The 16079-nt window shown below is 39.5% G+C and overlaps 1 protein-coding gene across 1 annotated transcript in view; it reads right to left on the bottom strand.

Moving 5' to 3' along the window:
• LOC126109682 (F-box/LRR-repeat protein 20-like) overlaps positions 1-5087 on the bottom strand; it is a 72933-nt gene extending 67846 nt beyond the window's left edge. Inside the window, exon 1 of the mRNA XM_049914732.1 lies at positions 4945-5087. The gene's annotated coding sequence lies outside the window, so the exon portion shown is untranslated. The remainder of the gene's footprint in view (positions 1-4944) is intronic.
• Between the last annotated feature and the right edge of the window lie 10992 nt (positions 5088-16079).

The raw sequence follows: 16079 nt of genomic DNA, 5'->3' as shown, positions 1-16079 counted from the left end.
CTTAATTGATATAGATAAAATTATACGTAGTGAACAACTCCACTGAAAATTTTTTGTAAATTGTTCAGTGATATTTTACAAGGGTTTTAGTATAGGGATCCCATTTCGCCAACAGCTCATTAGAGAGTAACAATGTTATAATCATTTATTTGGTTTCTTATCCCAGCTTCCTTCAGTTTGGTAAAATGCCTTTACAAAAGTGAAAAAGCCTGTTGTATGGAATCACCAAAACGTACATTGCACAACAAAAAGTAACGTAACAACACTCAGATGTTACGTGGTAGCTGTCAATGTGGGAACCGCCCAGCCTAGTGTCTTCATGTTGGTCTTCCATTACATTCAGTGAAGCGATAGTTGAGGCGCATATCAGTCAACTCTTCATAAATAAACCTATCTGTACTACTGTGTCTTCTTCTTTCTTTCAAGCGTGAAGCCTAATTTTTACAATATAATCGAAATGTTCTCCTGCCACCTTTACACTGGTTGATGTAGCAAGCTTAGACCAATAGGGTGATAGTGTAGCACAAATTTTGGGATTGCCTTTGAGTTTATTCATTGTAGATGCTTTCTCCAGATATTTTGGTAGTTCTGCACATAATGTGTATCACTATTAAGTACAACACGGATGGAATAACCAACCAAAGATGGAAAAGAACAGTACTGAATGCAAGCTTGAAGGCGAACAGTAAAGTGGGAATTACTGTGGTCAACAGCAAGTGCTGTGAGTGAAAGGAACAAATTTTGTTCCTAATGAGACACAAGCACATACTGTCGGTATCCGCATTGTTGTGCACACATTTTCAGTGCAATACAATGATAAATGGTGGTAAGAAATCAAATTTTTGACTGCATTACTCTCCAATGAGCCACGAGATGCCAAATGTCCCTTACAACAAAATAGCGGTCTTGACAGCTGCACCCCATCCTCCCCCCCCCCCCCTTAAAAAAGAGAGAGAGAGAGAGAGAGAGGAGGAGAAGAAGAAGAAGTAATTCTTTTAGCAAAACTGCTTATATTTTTACATATATAAAATACTCAATTCTCAGCCGTACTTTACAGTTGGATGCCCATGTGGATGGGTTTGTGACCTGATTGCCTACATCGAACATTCACATGTAAAGCTGATCATACTTGCTGTTCACACAATACAATTTGTGAGTTCACTGACACAGTTCTTAGTTCACATTTGGAACCACTATTTGCCTTTTTTCTCAATTTTTTCATCATGTTCAATAGATCCCATCAAATAGGAGAACCTTCATGGATGTGGAACAAGTCACAGTATACATAAACATAAGACAACGACATCACAGAAACTTAATATTGTAGTAACAGCGAAGTATTCGTACACTACACTGCTTAATGCTATTTATATTTATCCTCTTCAGTCCCAGTGATAAAATAAGCACAGAAAATGTTTTCACTGTTTATTATTTTTACATATGATTACATTCTAAATTATACTGTTTTAACTTTTATTTTATGTGTACTTAAGGTCTTAACTAGCAAAAGAAAAAATATTTTACAACTGCTGTTTATCTGCTATTACTAGCTTTGTATTTACATGGTTACAACAGTATATTTCAATAAAAACTTTTTTGTCTATAAATACAACACATTCATGACATTCTGAAAAGCCCATTTTTTTTAGTACACATAAATATAATTTCATTTCTTGCACACGGTTCTTGTAAAGTACACCTTTCATGTGACATTTATACACACTCTTCGCCATTCTGTTGAGTCAACATCAGAAGCTGCACTGCAATCAGTGTGTGGTGCAATCTAGCAAGAAAAATCTGAAACTATACACCCTGCACAAATGTGTGATGCAAGTCTTGAGTTGGTAAAAACAGTTTATTAATTTTATGAACTGCATTGTCAAAGTTCACAATGTGCACCCATACACTGAAGAGGTTATACCATCTAAATTTAATCGTGTGAGTGCTGCTCCTTTGAAAAAAGTTGCTGTCTGCCTGGTTTTACTATACAGCTGCTGTTATCTGCTATTACTATCTTTGTATTTACATCGTTACAACAGTACATTTCAAATAAAACATTTTTTTTATCTATAAATACTGAGTTCTATTTACAGTACACTAGTTCCTTCACTGAAGCTTCGCTCGCATAGCGTTTGACTCATATACACGAACATCTCCTCCTATCCTTCCTTGTCCATCTCATCCTCCTTCTCTCTGTGTTCTCCAATTCCTCCCCATCTCTCTTGTCCACCTCTTCCGTCTGCCCACACCCTCCTTCCCATTCCCTCTGATGATGATGATGTTTGGTTTGTGGGGCGCTCAACAGCGTGGTTATCAGCGCCCGTACAATTACCCAATCTTTGCTCAGTCCAATTGCGCCACTTTCCTGGATGACGATGAAATAATGAGGACAACACAAACACCCAGTCATCTTGAGGCAGGTGAAAATCCCTGACCCCGCCGGGAATCGAACCCGGGACCCCGTGCTCGGGAAGCGAGAACGCTACCGCGAGACCACGAGCGGCGGACTCCCATTCCCTCTGTCTGTCCTCCTCCCTCTCTTTGTTCGTCTCTTCCACACCTCTCGCTGACCACATCCATCTCCCCCTCTCTCTGTGCATCTCCTTCTTCCCACCTCTCAGCACATCTCCTCTTCCCTCCCTTCTTTCTGTCCATCTCCTTGCCACCATTCCTCGGCCCACCTTGTCCTCCCCTCTCTCTGTCCGCCTCCTCCTCCTCACCCTCTCTGTTCACCCCTCCTGCCCCCTCTCTCCCTAACATATCCTCTTGGCTCACCTCACCCCCTATACATCCCCTTCCTGAACTCTCTCCATCTCCTCCTCTATCCATCTCAACCTCTCCCTGAGGTGCAGGCTGGCATGAACAGCAGGCTGATAATATTTTCACACAACACACCTGTCCTGCAGGACCTGGTGCTTGAAAAATACACATATGTATCTCTGTAAATATCAGAGCTAGAGCATTATAAACCCCCTTATGCTGGTCCTCTTGAGTAAAGGAGATGTGTGTCACATGTGGAGGACTTTGGTCCAAGGCCTGAGAGGACCTATAAACAAGTGATTCAAAAAAATTATGCATGATGTCAAAACTTTTAAAACAAGTGCCACTAGAAAGTTTTATACCCCAAGTTCTCTCAAAAAACTAACTTACCATAAAAAAACAGTAAAGCACAAATTACTATCTGAAAAATAAAATCGTTAATGTTTACTAGGTAATTGTGGCAACAAATCACAAAATGGAAAAAGCAGTTCTATTACTATTATTGTGTTTAGCCCCTTAAAGAACATGTTTTACTCAGTGTTCTTATCGTCCCAAAACTTCCATCATCCCCTCACTAAGGGTCTGCTATATTTCAACTGTCTGAGAAGTAAGTGGAGGATTTCTTTTACATTAACTTTGTATTAAATCTTTTACTTGTAAAATAATTACATACACAATGAAAGTTAGAACTATCTGCAATTTGTTAACAAATGATGTCACTAAAATGCGATGTATATGATGGAAGTGAGTCCTGCAAACCACTGCTACTGATAATTCCAATGGTTTGACAACAACTTGCAAAAACCACACTGGTGGCAGGAATATTTACTGAAGTTGTAGCAGCACTGACATCACATATTGTGTGTATGGCAGTTTTATTTCTCCCATTTCCATTATGAAAGAGCTAATAGGCAATGTTTACAATCTGATATGTACCTCATCTTCACAGCTACATCTTTCCAAACATGACAAGACCTCCTACAAGATTTTTGGGTTTCTTGAGGTGACCTGTTATAGCCCCTAGTAACAAATCAATAAGACTGCAGGTTTGTTTATATGTAGGAGATCTGTCTGGTGATTTCTTCACAGTTTGCTGGATAGACTATCCTGCACAAGGCTTATGCATGATCTATACATGCCTAGAATGTGTACATCCAACTCTTCTGTGGGGCCAAAAATAGTGTTCATGTGTGTGAGGTGTAGCTGCTTGTGTGAATGTGTTTGTTTTCCTTTTTTTTCTGAGGAAAGCTTCGCCCAAAAGCTTAGTGTGTAACAGTCCACTGTGTCTGTCTGCAACTTAACATGTTAACTTTATGGTGCTCAGCAATCCATCCTTTCCATTATGGCTAGTTTTCTTTTACAAGATGTATATTTTACACTTCTCATGCTTCATTTTGCAGATTTAACAATAGTACACTGCAATAATTATATACTTGCTATTGTAACTGCCAAATTAAAATTTTACATTACTTTAATTCATTTTCTACGTTCTTGAAAAAAAAAATGCAACTAGTTCACAACAGTGAAAGACGTGGAAACGTGGAGAGAATTTTCCACACACTATAGGGTACATTAATGGGAAACCAGCAAATGCAAATGATAGAGTTATTCTAGACCCAATTTCGTCACATATGGCAAAGCATCAGATAGAGGTGTTCTTCAGATACAGAGTTTAGGTTACTTGTTACAATGAATTAGGCTTGATTCCAGTGTCTGTAAGTGTAACATTTGATTAACAATGAAATTTTCTCTAGGACATACTACCGTAACTACCGTCAACACAAACATTAAAGGTAAACGCTCATGTAGTGCTGGTTCCGCAATAGGATATGTAACATTCCTAAATGCCCGCTACATATTGGTAGCTGGTTATCAGGATATGATTACTTTGTGATTTTCTAATAACTCTTTATACAGTTTTTTATTTGTGCTAGGCTTTCTAAATGTCCCATTATCGGCACTGATATTACAAACAACAAAAAGGGTATTACCGGTATATCTATTTGGGCATTGTGGACAGATTGTTCAGCTGGTTTATCCCTTCACTCCACTTACATTATCCTTAAAACTATCATCTACGCACATGCTGCAACACACAACACAATACTGAAATGGATCCTTTAACAATAACCATCATACAATTATTGGTTTACAACACTCAACAAACTACGCAGTTGTAATTACCTCTCGTCTTTCAACGCACAATGCGAAGAATAATAGTCATACGACTATTGGATGACAAAAGTAATTATTTGTTATCGACGGTAACTACTCGAATAATTCTCAAACGCTTAGAACAAGCGATACAATCATAACATCCCTGAACACATTTTGTTGCGCGCTTCTGAAATTTCTTTGTATCGATAGTGATAATTATCGATTTGTTTAAAGTCGATTAATTAGAGGCGTGATATCGCGTTAGACGGAGGTGAAAACATTTTAGTTGTGTATCAGATTAGCGAACATTTATTTGCAAAATCTTGAAAGCAATCTGATAATCAGTTCATAGCATCATAAAGACTGTACGTACATAACAGACACAACTTATGAAAGATCGTAAGTATGTGTGACTACTCCGAACACGTACAGCATGTGATCGATAGATTTAGCTCACTGCTGTGCGGTGGGCGTTTTGAATTCATAACTTGTATTCTGTTGCTAGTTTATATTTTTACCACACTCCGTTGGAACGTCAGACATCTCCGAAACTATCCATTTTTACAGAAATTTATATTTCTAAGGCTGCCGGCAGTGATTTGACAACTCATTTACAATTTCTATCGTACTAACACGACCATTAGTCATGGGGGAGCAGAGGCAAAAATAAGGCTTAGTAATCATTCAAGTTTAAATCATATTTGACCTATGCTCATCAAAAGTTAACTGAAAAATTTGTGTCTAGTTTTACCGTAAAACAAATAAGGTCAAAAACGAACAGAAGTAATGGTAATAAGTGGATAACTCCTGGGATTAAAGTGTCGTGTGTTAGGAAGTGACAGCTCTTACTAAGTCAGAGAACAAATGGTAGTCAAGATTTGAAACTTCATTGTCATCAGTATTGTAAAATCCTCTAGTCTGCCATTAAAAATGCAAGAATCATGTACTATGCTCAACGAATAAAGCCCTCCAAGAATAAGACAAAAACTTTCAGGAATATTACAAAAAATAAAACAGACAACATAGTAACGCAAATGAAATTGACTCCACAGAATGCAGGTCTGTCAGAAATGGCGACAACTTCAAATCATTGGACACCAAATGCAATGATTACTTCCTCACAGTGGCAGCAAACATTGTACCCACTAATAAACAACAAAATATAGATACATTAGATTTACTTGTCCAGACAGTCATGCACCACCAAGGGACATTAGTTTCAAAAACACAACAGTTAAAAATATAAAATTTGTCAGGTCACTAAAAGGTATAGTAGTTTTGCTGGCTATTATGGTGCTTCCAGTAGAATATAAAAATCTTATGCTGACCTAATATGGTTATCCTTCAGCTATCTTTTTGATGAATAACTGACTCAGTGCATATTTCATGATATACTTCAATATGCTGTAGTATCACCCATCTACGAAACTGGAGATAAGAAAACCACCTTTAATCACAGGCCTATATCACTCCTTCAAGTCTTTTCCAAAATGTTTGAGAAGGAGGTGTATGACAATATGGACTCATTCCAAAGAGCAGAATTTGTTAACTGCCCCTCAGTTAGGTTTTCATAAACCTGACATTGAACCCTGCCTCGAGTAGTTCCGACCACAATCCTAACTTGATCCACCGCTACCTCAGGATAATCCCTTACAAGCCTTCCAAGAATTCTTCACATTCAGCATTGCTTCACAGCCTTTCCTCAGGTTCCTATAACATGACCCTAACCTTCCTTTGCAGAACCCCAGGCTCTGCATTTCCGAAAAGCTGATGACTCCATCATTATCCTCCCAGAATACAAAGGACCGACCACTGTGGTACTTGACTGAAAGGAATATGTAAAGGTCTATGCCAGCTATCTGACACTTTTATGTACAGCATCTGCCATCAAGATCCCATCCCTCTGATTCAAACTGACCTGCACACCTCCTTAAAACCTCAGGGCACTCACAATGATTAACACCTCAATCTATAGAACTTACCTCACCCAAACCATGTACTCCCACCTTTTACCTTCTTCCCAAGATCCACAAACCCAATCATCCTGGCCATCCAACAGTTTATAGCTTCAAAGCACCCACCACACATATATATGCCTTAGTTTATCAGCAACTGCAGCCCATAGTACAGACTTCTATCTATCGCTTACGCCTTGGTCCCGCACTGTGCGTGGGGTTGGCATGGTTAAACCGGATTTGGCATGTTAATGTGAAGGAGTGGCCGGATGCCCTTCCTGCCGCCACCCCATACCCTCCCGGGACGGAATCAGAGTACCCCATCTGTCTGCATCTAGTGTAAAGCATGGAAAAGTGCGGATGTGTGTAAAATGTCAGAGCCGTGTAACTCAGGCGGGACATGGGGACCAGCCTGGTATTCACGTAGAGGGATGTGGAAAACCGCCCAAAACCCACATCCAGGCTGGCCGGCACACCGGCCCTCGTCGTTAATCTGGTGTGCGGATTCAATCTGGGGCCGGCGCGCCTACCCGAGTCCAGGAAGCAGTGCATTAGCGCTCTCGGCTAACCTGCCGGGTTCCATAGTCCAGACTTCTCTCCTATGTCAAAGACACCAACCATTTCCTAGATCATTTGAAATCCTTGTCCGTCCCACTCCCACCACACATTTCGCTTGTCACCATTGATGCCATCTCCCTCTACACCTACATCCCCCACGTACATGGTCTGCCTGCTCTGAACATTTCCTCAGTCAGTGTTCACCTGATTACAAACCTATGACATCCTTCCTGTTCACCTTAACCAGCTTTACACATACCAACAACTACTTCAACTTTGAGGAGCAGACATACAAACAGACTAGGGGTACAGCCACGGGAACCAGGATGGCAGTGGAGGCTTTTCTAGGATACAGTCTTCAGGCCCTAGTTTGGTTTAGATACATTGATGTCCTGTTTGCAATATGGACTCTCAGTGAGGCTGACCTGTTAAAATTCCTGAAATCTCTTAATACCTCCCTCCAATAAAATTTCACATTGTCCTATTCCAAATCCTGTGTCACCTTCTTTGATATTGATCTCGTCCTCAATGAAGGCCAACTGCTCGCTTCTGTTGGCATTAAACCTACTAACAGATAACAGTGCTTACATTTTAACAGTTGTCATCCTTTTCATGTCAAATTTTCCCTCTCATACAGCCTTGGCATTTGAGCCAACTCATTTGTTTAGATGCAGACTCTTTGCAGCAATACACCACCATTCTCATCTCAGCCTTCACTGGTCTTAATTACCCCACCAGCATAGTTCATAGAGAGCCATCGTCAGATGTCAAAGTAACTTCAGGTGCGCCCCATGGAAGTCTGTTGGGGCCCTTGCTATTCATGTTGTATTTAATGACCTTGTGAACAATATTAATAGTGACCTAAGACATTTTGCAGATGTTGCAGTTGTCTATGGTGAAGCACTGTCTGAAAGAAGCTGCAGTTAGATCTTGATAGGATTTCAAAGTGGTACAAAGTTTGGCAATTTTCTTTAAATGTTAAAAAATGTGCATCATAAAATGAGAAAAATGTAGTATCTTGTGACTATTGCAAATACCTGGGCGTAACACCCTGTAGAGATATGAAATGATCTCAGAGGCTGTCAATGGTAGACTTAGGTTTATTGGTAGAATACAGGGGAAGTGAAACCAGTCTACAAAGGAGATTGCTTACAAATCACTAATGTTGCTGTTTCTAAAATATTGCTCAAATGTGTGGAACCCAAACCAAATAGGACTAACAGGGGATCCTGAACACATATAGAGAAGGGCAGTGTGAGTGGTCGCAGGTTTGTTTGATCCTTGGGAGAGTATAACAAGAGATACTGACTAAAATAATCTGATATACTCTTGAAGATAGATGTAAACTATCCCATGAATGTTTAGTAGCAAATTTTCAAGAACCAGCTTTGAATGACGACTCTGTGAATATACTACACACAATACATATCGCTCACACAGCAATCATGAGGGCAACATTAGAATGATTTCAGCAGGCACAGAGGAATTCGAGGAACAATTCATGCGCTCCATACATGAATGGAATGGGAAGAAACCCTAATAACAGGTACAATGGGACATAACTTCCATGTACTTCATGGTGTTTGCAGAGTATGGATGTGTATGATCACAGACATGACAAGTGTATTGCAGTTCAAAGAAACAGGGGGTTGCTGTCAAATTTAGAGGGTGGTAAGATATTTTGCACTTAGGAGAGAAATACATCAACATGTTAAATGATTAGAGAGAAGTGTCCAAGATATTTCTGGGCACACTTATATAAGGAGGAGCCACCAATTTATTCTACATAGCAGTGTTAAATTTAAATGTGTCCTGCTGGTAATTATATACAAGTGTACACATTGCAACATAAATGTTGTGGTGGCTTTTAGGTGTTGCAAGGACTTGAAGTACTGCTCAAAGATTTCACAGTAGAAAGTAGCATAATTGGGTGGCAGTGATATGTATATTACAAGATAGTACTATCTTTTGTAAGCGAAGGTGGCTGTCTTCAGTTAACAACTGAGATTTATGAGAGAATTCAGCACCAACATGAGATATTTATGATTGAGTTTTGTAACTAACCCCCCCCCCCCCCCCCCCCCCCCATGAACCATGGACCTTGACGTTGGTGGGAAGGCTTTCGTGCCTCAGTGATACAGATAGCCATACCATAAGTGCAACCACAACGGAGGGGTATCTGTTGAGAGGCCAGACGAAGGTGTGATTCCTGAAGAGGGCAGCAGCCTTTTCAATAGTTGCAGGGGCAACAGTCTAGATGACTGACTGATCTGGCCCTGTAACACTAACCAAAACGGCCTTGCTGTGCTGGTACTGCGAATGGCTGAAAGCAAGGGGAACTACAGCCGTAATTTTTCCCAAGGGCATGCAGCTTTACTGTATGGTTAAATGATGGCGTCCTCTTGGGTAAAATATTCCAGAGGTAAAATAGTCCCCCATTCGATCCTCCAGGCAGGGACTACTCAAGAGGATGTCGTTATCAGGAGAAAGAAAACTGGCATTCTACGGATCACAGCATGGAATGTCATATCCCTTAATCGGGCAGGTAGGTTAGAAAATTTGAAAAGGGAAATGGATAGGTTGAAGTTAGATATAGTGGGAATTAGTGAAGTTCGGTGGCAGGAGGAACAAGACTTTTGGTCAGGTGAATACAGGGTTATAAATACAAAATCAAATAGGGGTAATGCAGGAGTATGTTTAATAATGAATAAAAAATAGGAGTGCAGGTAAGCTACTACAAACAGCATAGTGAAAGCATTATTGCAGCCAAGATGGACACGAAGCCCTCGCCTACTACAAATTTATATGCCAACTAGCTCTGCAGATGACGAAGAAATTGAACAAATGTATGATGAAATAAAAGAAATTATTCAGATAGTGAAGGGAGACGAAAATTTAATTGTCATGGGTGACTGGAATTCGGTAGTAGGAAAAGGGAGAGAAGGAAACGTAGTAGGTGAATATGGATTGGAGTTAAGAAATGAAACAGGAAGCCGCCTGGTAGAATTTTGTGCAGAGCACAACTTAATCATAGCTAACACTTGGTTCAAGAATCATAAAAGAAGGTTATATACATGGAAGAAGCCTGGAGATACTGACAGGTTTCAGGTACATTATATAATGGTAAGACAGAGATTTAGGAACCAGGTTTTAAATTCTAAGACAAATCCAGGGGCAAATGTGGACTCTGACCACAATCTATTGCTTATGAACTGTAGATTAAAACTGAAGAAACCACAAAAAGGTGGGAATTTAAAGAGATGGGACCTGGATAAACTGAAAGAACCAGAGGTTGTACAGAGTTTCAGGGAGGGCATAAGGGGACAATTGACAGGAATGGGGGAAAGAAATACTGTAGAAGGAGAATGGGTAGCTTTGAGAGATGAAATAGTGAAGGTAGCAGAGGATAAAGTAGGTAAAAAGATCAGGGCTAGTAGAAATCCATGGGTAACAGAAGAAATATTGAACTTAATTGATGGAAGGAGAAAATATAGAAATGCTGTAAATGAAGCAGGCAAAAAGGAATACAAACGTCTCAAAAAAGAGATCGACAGGAAGTGCAAAATGGCTAAGCAGGGATGGCAGAGGACAAATGTGAGTATGTAGAGGCTTGAAACTTCCTGGCAAATTAAAACCGACCGAGACTTGAACTTGGAACCTTTGCCTTTCGCAGGCAAGTGCTCTACCAACTGAGCTACCTAAGCACGACTCACACCCTGTCCTCCCAGCTTTACTTCTGCCAGTACCGTGCCTCCTACCTTCCGAACTTTACAGAAGCTCTCCTGCAAACCCTGCAGAACTAGCACTCCCGAAAGAAAGGATATTGCGGATACATGGCTTAGCCACAGCCTGGGGGATGTTTCCAGAATGAGATTTTCCCTCTGCAGCGGAGTGTGCGCCGATATGAGTGAAAATCTCATTCTGGAAACATCCCCCAGGCTGTGGCTAAGCCATGTCTCCGCAATATCCATTCTTTCAGGAGTGCTAGTTCTGCAGGGATCACAGGAGAGCTTCTGTAAAGTTTGGAAGGTAGGAGGCGAGGTACTGGCAGAAGTAAAGCTGTGAGGACGGGGCGTGAGTCGTGCTTGGGTAGCTCAGTTGGTAGAGCACTTGCCTGCGAAAGGCAAAGGTCCCGAGTTTGAGTCTCGGTCCGCCACACAGTTTTAATCTGCAAGGAAGTTTCATATCAGCGCACACTCCGCTGCAGAGTGAAAATCGAAAATCTCATTCTGGATGTAGAGGATTATCTCACCAGGGGCAAGATAGATACTGCCTACAGGAAATTTAAAGAGACCTTTGCAGAAAAGAGAATCACTTGGATGAATATCAAGAGCTCAGATAGAAACCCAGTTATTAGCAAAGAAGGCAGAACAGAAAGGTGGAAGGAGTATATAGAGGGTCTATACAATGGCGATGTAGTTGAGGACAATATTATGGAAATTGTAGAGGATGTAGATCAAGATGAAATGGGAGATATGATACTGCGTGAAGAGTTTGACAGAGCACTGAAAGACCTGAGTCAAAACAAGGCCCCGGGAGTAGACAACATTCCATTAGAATTATTGACAGCCTTGGGAGAGCCAGTCCTGACAAAACTCTACCATCTGGTGAGCAAGATATATGAGACAGGCGAAATACCCTCAATCTTCAAGAAGACTATAATAACTCCAATCCCAAAGAAAGCAGGTGTTGCCAGATGCAAAAATTACCGAACTATCAGTTTAATAAGTCACAGCTGCAAAATACTAACGCAAATTCTTTACAGACGAGTGGAAAAACTAGTAGAAACCAACCTCGGGGTAGATCAGTTTGGATTCCGTAGAAATATTGGAACACGTGAGGCAATACTGACCCTACAACATATCTTAGAAGAAAGATTAAGGAAAGGCAAACCTACATTTCTAGCATTTGTAGACTTAGAGGAAGCTTTTGACAATGTTGACTGCAATACTCTCTTTCAAATTCTGAAGGTGGCAGGGGTAAAATACAGGGAGCGAAAGGCTATTTACAATTTGTGCAGAAACCAGATGGCAGTTATGAGTCGAGGGACATGGAAGGGAAGCAGTGGTTGGGAAGGGAGTAAGACATGGTTGTAGCCACTCCCCGATGTTATTCAATATGTATATTGAGCAAGCAGTAAAGGAAACAAAAGAAAAATTTGGAGTAGTATTAAAATTCATGGAGAAGAAATAAAAACTGAGGTTTGTCGATGACATTGTAATTCTGTTAGAGACAGCAGAGGACTTGGAAGAGCAGTTGAACGGAATGGATAGTGTCTTGAAAGGAGAATATAAGATGAACATCAACAAAAGCAAAACGAATTTAAGTGTCAGAAAGTCGTTTCAGAAAGTATTTGTCTGGAATGTAGCCCTGTATGGAAGTGAAACATGGACGATAAATAGTATGGACAAGAAGAGAATAGAAGCTTTTGAAATTTGGTGCTACAGAAGAATGCTGAAGATTAGATGGGTAGATCACATAACTAATGAGGAGGTATTGAGTAGAATTGGGGAGAAGAGAATTTGTGGCACAACTTGACTACAAGAAGGGAGGCATCACGGGATCACCAATTTACTAATGAAGGGCAGCGCATAGGGTAAAAATTGTAGAGGGAGACCAAGAGATGAATACACTAAGCAGATTCAGAAGGATGCATGTTGCAGTAGATACTGGGAGATGAAGCTTGCACAGGATATAGTAGCATGGAGAGCTGCATCAAACCAGTCTCAGTACTGAAGACCACAACAACAACAACAACAACAACAACTAACAATGGATGTTTGCAGCTGGCTTTTTGCTTTTGATGGCACTGAAGCTTTAAAGGCACATTATACTATAGGAAATATAAATATTTACATGTGTAGAATCACAATTTATTGAATTTTTTCTCATTTTATAGCACTTGATAATGGGATAACGTACTCCTGAAACATGATGCGAGTAAATAAATCGCATATTTGCTAACTGGTGCGAAGCATTCTCAGTACTGCGAACAAGCTATGCTGCTACATTTAAAACTGCGAACAAGCTATGTTGCTACATTTAACGAAAATAGAAAAGTGTTCGAAGATCACTCAAGACAGAGGAAAATGAAACAGGAAAATAATACTAAAACCAGAAAGAGAAACCTATTTTCAAAAGAACTGAACTTGCCTGGAACAGTGCAAGCTAAAACGAATGATCCTTCAGTTTACTCACACCATGAGGATATTAACGGTCAAAATGAGGCCAAAGAATAAATCGTTAGGCCAGCTACTCAAGACAACTGTGGTATGTAGGACTCCCTGGCAAGAACAAAGTTCACTGTACCAATAAGCACAGATGCCTTTAATCCGATATCAATCTAGAAAGTTAATGTTCACTAAATACTGTAAAATAAATTGACATCACTTTCAAAGAATTCCTTTTTCCCATCATGTAACTGTAGCTTGTATTCTGAAGCAGTTGAATAACACAAGTTTTGTCAACACTAACATTTTTTCCATGCTCATTGCAATGTATGCCAGTAGATTTAAAGTTTCAACACTTATGTGGCTGTCGATTATAATTATAATTACTGTGTACTGACTAAAGATTAAGAGACGGCCTTAATCTTGCCAGGTGAAATCGAGCATTCATCCTTAAAGGCACCCCAAGTTACTTGCTTCAATGTTTCTCAACCACTGTATTTATTGTACCTTGAGCATAAGTATCCTTAAAATTATCAACAGATTAGTCTGAAGGAAATCAACCTTTAAGTGCAAAAGTATGGCTGTTTCAAATTTTAGGGTGGACACACTGATAACAATAGGAACATAACTGACCTCAAACACTTAAGCACAACACCTTCTGTTCATGGCTAGCTTTCAAATACACAACACTCACCTGGATTTTCTGCACTCAGCATCTTGAGGCAAAATCTGGAATTGCTCTTCATTTAGAAATTATATATTCCATGAACCCAAGTAGAGAGGATATGTTGTTAGCTAAACATGACCAACATCATTTATTATTAAAGCTGTCAATGGTTCAAAGATGTGTAACATGCAGTAACAAAAATTCTTTGATGAAACAAAGTCTGACAGTTAGCAATGTGTTCCTAAACCTTAACCAAATCTCTGTTAATTACATTATTATAGGCCTACATTTGAAGGAAAAAAAATTATTATAATATTTTAAGTACATTGTGTAGGGAAGGCCGTTCTGTAAAAGTTACATACTGGACACCCCTCCGCTCCCCCACCTTGTGTATTTCAATATGGCACCAAATAACCATTGGACTTCACTACCAGTCAATTTGTTACAACAACCAGATTTTCTGCTCTCATATTTGTTGGCTTCCTCAACACATATTTAAATTATCAGCTTCCAACCTAACCTGGATCTCGAGCTGTGCAACAGATAATTCTGTCACCACAACAAAGATTCCAGAGAGGGAGAAGGTCAAAAACTTAACTTTAGTCAGTTCTTCTGTACTTCTGCTGGTAAATTTTTAACCCTTCTGGTACTATGAAATGTAAAAATGGTCAACATGTAACTGCGCATTAAAATAATACATGCCAATAGTAAGCTATAAAATTAGTAACTATGGCAGGGAAGTTACGATAAAACGTCTCTACCTTGGCAAAAGACTTTTTCTGAACACCAACATGTTTCCATTCTTTTTTGTGTGCCTGTCAACAACTCAAAAGCTCTATTATTAAGTGAGTAAAATTGGCTTATTTTTTGTCTGTCAATCACAGATTTTTTATTATCTCAAACTGGCTGGTTTTGGGCAATGCTGCCCATTTTCAGATCATTTTCTGTAGTTACAGAGTAACTACCATTGGCAGAGCAATAAATTTCACTGCCATAATTGTCTGAAACTACTTAGTTTGAAATAAGAACCACTGATTGACAGACATAAAATGATACTATGTTATATAAATCAGGTTACAGACAAGTATGTCCAGTTCTGACAAAGTCAGTGCCGACAGAAATTATGAATGACTGATTGAACATGGAACTAACTAAACTACATATACATATAAATGCTCGAGGACGCACTAATGTTAGAGCATTTAAACCAACTCTAGGAACAACTGATCAATATTAACAAGACACCACTCATTAAGCTTAGTCCGGTTAGAAAAAACAATGGTATGGTTCAGTGCACCCTTTACAGCATATCAAATTCTAATTCCACATTAAGTCCTGTCATGTTTAGTGTAATATTCCTGAAGGTCTTGTTGAAAAGCTTACTTCTCAAGTTCACTGCCTCTATCACACTAAAAACTAGCATACAACAACCAACTAACCAACTGTGTTCAGCGTTTCAGATTTCCGTCTTTTCATATTACAGCAATCGAAACAATGCATTATTTTTTCAGGAGTAAGTAATACAGAGTGTTAATACTCTCAACTTTATATCTGTTATGTACCACTCTTTATTAGATATTTGAGTACAAACTCAAATGCACTTAAACACAACATTTCTTATAGTGTCAACCATGTCCAACTGTCAAAATGCTAAGCAATTTTAACACATTCTTAACATTTAAATCAAAATGCTTACACCACCATTTTGTATTTCATATCATAATACTGTCTTACATCGTCACACAGGTGTCTGCTGAAATTCTAACTGCATTATTTTAACAAAATTCTGTCAAAAGGAAACGAACAACTGCA

Source organism: Schistocerca cancellata, chromosome 12 (assembly GCF_023864275.1).
Source record: "Schistocerca cancellata isolate TAMUIC-IGC-003103 chromosome 12, iqSchCanc2.1, whole genome shotgun sequence".
Lineage (NCBI taxonomy): Eukaryota > Metazoa > Arthropoda > Insecta > Orthoptera > Acrididae > Schistocerca > Schistocerca cancellata.
Note: the sequence above shows the minus strand (reverse complement) of the source record. Positions and strands in the feature narration are given on the sequence as shown.